The sequence below is a fragment of the Portunus trituberculatus genome, chromosome 27, assembly GCF_017591435.1.
Source record: "Portunus trituberculatus isolate SZX2019 chromosome 27, ASM1759143v1, whole genome shotgun sequence".
NCBI lineage: Eukaryota > Metazoa > Arthropoda > Malacostraca > Decapoda > Portunidae > Portunus > Portunus trituberculatus.
This window is the reverse complement of record NC_059281.1, coordinates 17,519,145-17,527,401: the sequence shown is the minus strand read 5'-3', so window position 1 is coordinate 17,527,401 and position 8,257 is coordinate 17,519,145. Positions and strand designations below refer to the sequence as shown.

General features: G+C 45.9%; 1 protein-coding gene across 4 annotated transcripts in view; it reads right to left on the bottom strand.

Annotated features, from left to right (window-relative positions):
- The window catches only part of LOC123509535, a 51,103-nt gene extending 43,349 nt beyond the window's left edge, over positions 1-7,754 (bottom strand). For all 4 annotated transcript variants that reach the window (XM_045263895.1, XM_045263897.1, XM_045263898.1 and 1 more), the window contains exon 1: positions 7,618-7,754. The gene's annotated coding sequence lies outside the window, so the exon portion shown is untranslated. The remainder of the gene's footprint in view (positions 1-7,617) is intronic.
- Positions 7,755-8,257: the final 503 nt, after the last annotated feature.

The following is an 8,257-nucleotide window of genomic DNA, read 5'->3' as shown; positions in this document are numbered from 1 at the left end:
GTGCCAAAGTTCCTCATGTTAACTCTTCTCTCTCTCTCTCTCTCTCTCTCTCTCTCTCTCTCTCTCTCTCTCTCTCTCTCTCTCTCTCTGACTTCTTTACACTAACAAAACAACAGAAGCAAAATGAAAGCAGTGCAAACATGAAGCGACAGATGTTGACACGAGGAAAAAAAGTGACAAAAATTTTAAAGGAATAAAAAAAAATGCACCTGTGAAGCGGCACATCACCGAGACGAGGGCGGTCAGTGTCAGGTGAGGAAAGTAAGTGAGAAAGTAGCACGCTGGGGAAGAATAAAAGATAAGAGGATAGAGTATAAATATTCCAGGCCATGACAGCGGAGATGAAGATTAGATTAAGGCATAAGGAGAGGAGAGAGAGAGAGAGGGGCGGGGGAGAGGAAGAGAGGCTGGTTGAGATAAAGAGAATGTGATTGCGAATTGGCTCCCGCTTGCTTTTTTAATCCTTTAAATGCTCTTACCGTCTGAATTTACTCGAAAACCTGCGCTTGATGGCCGCTCAAAAATATTTACAGCGCAATAAAAGATAAAATGCTCAGCTACGTTTATCTTCGGCTGAGTACCGGTTTACCAAAAGGAGAAGGGAGTGAGGAGGAAGAGAAGGGAGTGAGGAGGAGGAGGAGGAGGAGGAGGAGGAGGAGGAGGAGGAGGAGGAGGAGGAGGAGGAGAAGGAGAAGGAGGAGGAGGAGGAGGAAGAGGACAAAATTCTTTCTCTTGTGTTTCCTAGTCCTTGATCCAAGTCCTTAACATTAATGGAAAGAAACCTGTTCTCTTTGAATCCTGATTTCATTGGTCATTGTTACATCCACGTATCCATTTTTGCTATCTACATGTTAACCTCAAGGCGCCGTGTCCTCTGATTCTCCTAATAAATCTTCATGTCTTAATGATTTGCTTCAATAATTTCCAATATTCTGCTTACATTTGTGATGCATCTCAGTGGTCTAATCTTTGGTGTTATCTACCTGCTGGTCTCCAACCTCCGTGTCCAAATGATTCTTTTAAATATCGTTCAATGTTCTGATGATTTTCCTCGTAAATTTCAACGTCTTGAAGAATGTTCTCACAATTTGATTTGTGCTTGTAAAAAATTTGTAGTTTGAGTGTTGAAAGAGACTGACTTTCACTAGGCCATAAATCTCATGGTTTTGTTGCTTGACGTGATGTTTATGATTCTTACAAGCTTTAAGCATGCTTGTAAAAATCTACTAACATAGATTGATATATCTATCAATACAGATTTCTATTAATACATTTGTTACTCCGTTAATGAAATATCTATAAATTCATGTAACTATGTACCAATATACTTATCAATGTAACATTCTATCCATTAATCATTTAGTCTATGTTTCCATCCACCTATCTATCTACCTATCTATTCTCACAATCTACTCTCATACATCTGCTTTACCCTCAACCATACTTCCATTCTTCTACCTCTCCTCATAATCTACCCTATATCTTGTCCTTTTCCACACAGCAATCCCAAGCCACAGAGTCGGCGGATCAGGAAGCGGCGGGGCGGGCGGTGCGGCGTCCGGCGAGGTCCTTACTGTAGCGCGCTGAAGGTTACATCTTTTTCTGTGAATGTTTGCAGCGGCGAGTCCCGGGCTGGCTTCAAATGTCAAGGATCATGGGACGTGCTGACGGTCACGGGAGGATATTAGTAATGCGAGGGTGGTACTAGTGATGGGAAGACGTAATGCATGGTTGTAGTGGTAGGTGAGGGGCGGCAGGTGAGTGAGGGAGGAGGTACAGGGTATGGGGTGTGGCATTTTAGGAGTAGGAAGTGAAGGGCGGGGCAGAGGATGGGTTGGTGGGTGATATAGGAAGAGAAGGAGCGACTGAAGGATAAATAGGGCACGATAAGGATAGGGAAGGATGTGGGTACACGGAAGGAGGAGGAGGAGGAGGAGGAGGAGGAGGAGGAGGAGAAGGAGGTTTTGTAGATGGTGAAACTGGATCTGAAGTTACGGAAGGGATGGGCTGGGGCGAAGAAGAACAGGGGAAGTTGTCGCCAGGAGGAGGAGGAGGAGGAGAATTAGATTTGGAGGATACAATGAGTAATGGAAATAGAGAGCAGGAACAGAGAGAGAGAGAGAGAGAGAGAGAGAGAGAGAGAGAGAGAGAGAGAGAGAGAGAGAGAGAGAGAGAGAGAGAGAGAGAGAGAGAGAGAGAGAGAGAGAGAGAGAGAGAGAGAGAGAGAGAGAGAGAGAGAGAGAGGTAAGAAGGCAGACGGAAGTAGGCGTGGCAGAGAGGGGCAGATGTGAGCGAGGAACAGGTGGGGAGGGAAGAGAAGGGTGAGGCAGGCAAGGGCAGGGAAAGCGGGGGCGTGAAGGGTGGGGCGAGGAGGAGGAGGAGGAGGAGGAGGAGGAGGAGGAGGAGGAGGAGGAGGAGGAGGAGGAGGAGGAGGAGGAGAAGGAGAAGGAGAAGGAGAAGGAGAAGAAGGAGAAAGAGAAAGAGAAAGAGAAGGAGAAGGAGAAGGAAAAGGAGGAGGAGGAAAAAGTGGTGGTGTGGATATGAATCACCAAAAATCAAACAATGAACCCCATCCATTACCAACCGTCACCACCATCACCACCACCACCACCACCACCACCACCACCACCACCACCATCAGTCAGTCTTCCGCAGGCTTATCTGGAAGACCCGCCACGGTCTAAGATTTGGCGAGGCGTTACTGCGAAAAGACAGGAGAACGAAAGAGCAAGAATCCATCTATCTATTCAAACGAGGAGGAAGCGGAATAGCTACACACACACACACACACACACACACACACACACACACACACACACACACACACACACACACACACACATACACACAGGAAGGTTATACTCAGGAAATATCAAAGGTAGGAACAACGACAAGGGGAGAAAACCGTCAGAATCTCGCGGTCTTTAGTGGTGAAGGCGACGATGACGGGACTCCGATGACTCACAGCAACCCGACTTGTTTTTCGTGCTTTTCGTGTTATTAAAGAACGGTTCCTTGAGAGTCACCATGAGAACCACAATAACACTGGTCCTTCAAGCCTTGGGAACCGGGGATGGTGGGATATGAAAGTGTTCAGGTGAGCGGGGAAGGGTGTGCAGGTGACTAAATAAACTTGGGTACGAGCAAAAGGTGTTAAGTATTCAATGTCATGTCCCGGATGAATCCCAGGTAGGTGTGCTTGCATCCTGGTAGGTTCAAGAGTGCGGCGGGCGTGGACAGTCCGTAGGGTGCTTGTGGCGGTGGTAGTGGTGGTGGCGGTGATAGTGGTGGTAGTCGTGGTAGTAGTAATAGGGTTTGGTAGTGGTGGTAGTGGTGGTAGTGGTGGTAATGATGGTAGTGGTGGTGGCGGAGTTCATGGGCACCAGTGAACCGGTTGTGTCCCGGAGGTGAGGCTGAAAGTTGGGTGTGGCGGAGGTGGAGGAAGTGGAGGAGGAGGTGGAGAGAGAGAGAGAGAGAGTGGTGGAGGAGGAGGGTGGGTGTGTCAGAGGCCTTGGTTTTATTTTTCCATTTGTTTGTGCCTCTTTAGGTCATTAAGCCTCTGGGATCAGGGGAAAAAAGATAGGAAGAGGAGAAGGAGAAGGAAGAAGAAGAGGAGGTAATAACAGGAATGTACTTGAGATACAGTGACAAACAAATGATCTATTATTATTATTATCATCATCATTATTATTATTATTATTATTATTATTATTATTATTATTATTATTATTATCATTAGTGGTAGTTGTGGTTCTATTAGCAGAAAAAAAGAAAACAAGATGGAGGAGGAGGAAGAAGAGGAAGAGGAGGAGGAGGAAGAGAGGGAAGACGAGGAGGAAAAGGAGAAGAGGGAAGAAGGAAAAAATGATAGTAAGAAGAAGAAAAAGCAAGCAATAAGGGGGTAAGGGAAAAATAAGAAGGGAAGAGCAGAAGGAATAGGATGGGGACGAGGAAGAGGAAGAGAATTTTCAAGCAGGCATGCAACACAAACACCCTCACAGTGTGCATCCATTAGCGGCAAAAAAGGCACATCTGCTCTTCACGTACACACCACCACCACCACCACCACCACCACCACCACCACCAAAAGAGCAGAAGAAACAACAAATGTAGTACGTTAGGTAGCAATCAGTGGAATTAAACTTGTATAACGAGGCAAAGTAGGCATAACTCTCTCTCTCTCTCTCTCTCTCTCTTTGCATCAACTTTTTTCTTTAACTATCTCTGACATTTCCGTTTTCTTCAGGGACTTAAGATGAACTTGATTTACGAGTTCACGAGACTTTGACCTTTTCTCCCTACCTTTCCTCCTTCCTTCCTTCCTTCCTTTGCCGTTCCTCCCACTATTTACTTTCCACCATTAATCACCATGCGTCACAATATTCTATGACAAGCAGCACTGTAGGCATCACCAGGTCAAGTGCTGTTTGTTCTTCCTTTGTGTTCCTGTGCGTTGTCTCCTCTCACAGTCTATCAATTGATTTTCACACGACTTTTTTTTCTCTCTCCCAAATAATTGTAAATATAAGTTACAAGTCAATATTTTCTCATTATTTTTCTTTATATTCTTGATCCTTGCTCAGTTTCTTTGTTTAAATCTACCAATTATATTTCACACAATTATATCTTTCTTTGATTTTTTTCTTTGCTTTAGTAACTGCAAACACCATTAAGAAGCTTCACATTTTTCTAAGACAATTTTCAGTATCTGTTTGTAATTCTTGACATCTGTTTAACTTTTTTTTCTCTCCTTTCTTACACTTTTTCTACACATTTTCCCACGTTGTAATTATTATTCTTGAGCGTTAAGTAGCTTTCTCCTTCGTCTTCATCACTATTTGTCTTCACTGTAATTATCTTAACCCTCGGCTGAGTCTTCTTCTTCTCTTTCCTCATCCTAATATCCTTAACTTTTTAATTCTTCTTTCCTCCTTGGAGTTTGAACGAAGAGTTTGAGTCTTACTGCCGAGAAACATCTGTGGCCTTGTGGTGCCTAATTTTGAGTCCCCTTAGCGAGAAGGAAATGGAGGAGGAAGAGGAGGAAGAGAGGGTAGAGGAGGATGAGGAAGAGGACAGGTTGGGTACGCACGTTTTCTCCTCTCACTCTGTCTCTTCTCACTCTCTTTCTTTTTCCTACCTCTTTCATCATCCGTCTCTGTCACCGGTCATTGTTTCCCTATTGAATTTCTTGTCTGATTTCTGTCTCTCTCTCTCTCTCTCTCTCTCTCTCTCTCTCTCTCTCTCTCTCTCTCTGATCAGAACGAAATTAATGAACTGAAATGAGGACATAGAGAGAGAGAGAGAGAGAGAGAGAGAGAGAGAGAGAGAGAGAGAGAGAGAGAGAGAGAGAGAGAGAGAGAGAGAGAGAGAGAGACTTTTATGTCAAGGCATTCATGAAAGAACACGTAATTTGTACCCAATATCCTCCCTCTGCCCAGCTCACTCATGCCATCCGCCTCATAAGTACCACGCATCCACCTATACACAGTCACATTTCTAGCTCTCACTAGCTCAATTATGATTCAAATATCAAACAAAGTGTTCCAATCGTATTATTCTTATAACATGGAGTACACTAACTTCCACGATATGATGATAAGTGGATGTAATTACGTTTATATACTTGTTGATATGCTAATCTATCTAAACACGACCCTCACGTCCTCATAATCTGATCTTTTTCTTTGTTTTTCACTCCAACGCACAAACGGAGACAATAAATGACGTCTATACGATATTTTTGTGTGATGCAAAATGAGGGCAAGAGGGACGAGGGGTGAATAGGTGGAATGGGAGGAGGAGGGATGCTGGGAAGAATAGCTTTACGCAAGGCACAACGGGACACACCCAATGTCACCACCGGGCGATACAATGCTATGCTCCGATACTATTTAGCAAGATACGACAAAAGAGTTGACACGCAAACACAGGTGTCTCCAGCGCTCTGCCTTGCGACACGCCAGATGAAAGAAAACAAGTGCAACAAAACGAAAAAGCAACAATAACAATAACTGGGCAAAAACAGCGCACAGAACAGACTCGCTTTTATGTTCCAATTGTGAGTAATAGAAGACGAACTAGAATATGCCAAGACCTTGTTCAAAATACGTACACACTTACACACTACACACACACACACACACACACACACACACAGAAGCCGTTTTCTATCTGTGCCGGTTTCAAGATCCTCTCCTCCCTTTGCATCACTGAACACACATGAAAGAGAAAACCCACATAGAAAACATCATAAAAAAACAACAACACGTAGGTAAACAATGGCGAGGCGGTAGACGTTAAAGGTGAGGCGAAAATGACAGAGTGAAATGCATAAGATTTCCATAACAAGCTCCTGAAGGTGATAAAGGAACAGGAAGAGAATGTGAAGTTAGTTCCTGGTGGGTGGCGCCTCAGGTGGTGGTGGTGATGGTGGTGGAGGGTGTGAGTGTGGTGAGAGTAATGGGTCATGGGTCGTGGCGTGGAGAAAAGGGAATGGATTAACAGTGGTGGTGGAGGTGGTGGTGGTGGTGTTGATGATTAAAACATGATGGTGGTGGTGGATAGAGCGGAATGGTGATGATGGAGAAAACATTAAAGTGGTGGTGGTGGTGATGGTGGTGGTGGCAGTGACCGTGGTGGTATGATGCTGTTGCTGATGCTCTTACTGCTCTTGGTGTTACGGTGGTGGTGATGGTGGTGAGGCAGTGATTTGTTGCTGTAATTTCTCGATGGAGTTAATCTTGTAGTGAGTTGTTGATGTTAGAAATACTGTGATGGTAATGTTGATGGTGTATGGTTGCTAGTGTGGTGATGCTGAAGATGATGTATGGTGATGTATGGGTGTGGTGATGGTGAGTTGGCATATCCTCCACTTTAATCACTGGCTTAAAGATTACGTAACTCCAATCACCGGTGACATAACGGAGACTTGGTGACTCTAATCCACGTGACCTTGGTGCCAAATGCTGCCCGGCTCACCATCGAAGACCTAGCTTAATCATATGACCTTCTTAACGAGTCCGTCCATTATTATCTCTTATCTTCCGTCCTTTTCTGGCGCCAGTTTCAGCCACACAGCCCCGGTCTCCCTCTGTCCTGGGCCTCCTTCCTTCCCGCCTTCCTTCCCTCCCTGGCCAGCCTAAGTTGACGTCACCCACACTAATATCTCTTCAGGTATTCCGAAGCGTCTCCCTCCATCCCTCCACGTGCAGCGACATAGCACGTGTACATTATTTCTCCAAAGGTGTTACGTTACTGTTACTGGGTTATTGAAACACACACACACACACACACACACACACACACACACACACACACACACACACACACACACACACTTCCTCTAACTATTTCAAACATGGATAACGCGAAAAATAATAAACACAGAACAAAAACTATAAAAAACACAGGAATAAAACACAACACAGCACAGCACAGCACAACACTGGCACACACGCAACACGGGACACAGCGAGGCGACACCGGAACACAACACAATAGAGACAAAACACTCGGCTCGCCAATCCAAGTCTCCACGTCTCTGCGGCGCGGCGAGGGAAGAAAGCCAAGGAAGTCAACGAATCACATGGTCGCAGGCGTTAGGGGCAGAGTACTCACCTGCGCTCCGAGTCGAGAGTGCGACTATGAGGGCTGCTAGACACTGAGTGAGGGGCCTGAGACGCGTCCTACCTCAGCAGCCCCAGCCCGCCCCGCCGTGGCCGTGAGCCGGGGTGCTGCTGTCTGGCTGACCTTGCTCCTGCCCAGCCACTCTCCCTCCACGCCCCTGCCTCCTCACCTCCTCCCTCCCGTGCCCAACTTACTTCCTACCGTTTTTACCCTCCTGCCAGTTGCTCACTACGGCCTCCTCCTCCTCCTCCTCCTCCTCCTCCTCCTCCTATCCCCTCATCCTCCTCTTCTCCTTCCCTCTAGACACTTCCGATTTTTTTTCTCTCTCTCTTCGTCCCTTCCTCCCTCCCTCACTCTTACTATTTGCCTACTTGGTCTGGTTTGGATTTACTCTCTCTCTCTCTCTCTCTCTCTCTCTCTCTCTCTCTCTCTCTCTCTCTCTCTCTCTCTCTCTCGTGTAATTAGCTTAGCATCCACCAAGGTGCGGCCGCTAATGTTAATTTACTGAGTTCACAGGCACCTTATTGAGTTCTCACCACGTAGTATGTATTACCTATTACCGCCTCCTTCCTCTCTCTCTCTCTCTCTCTCTCTCTCTCTCTCTCTCTCTCTCTCTCTCTCTCTCTTTGCC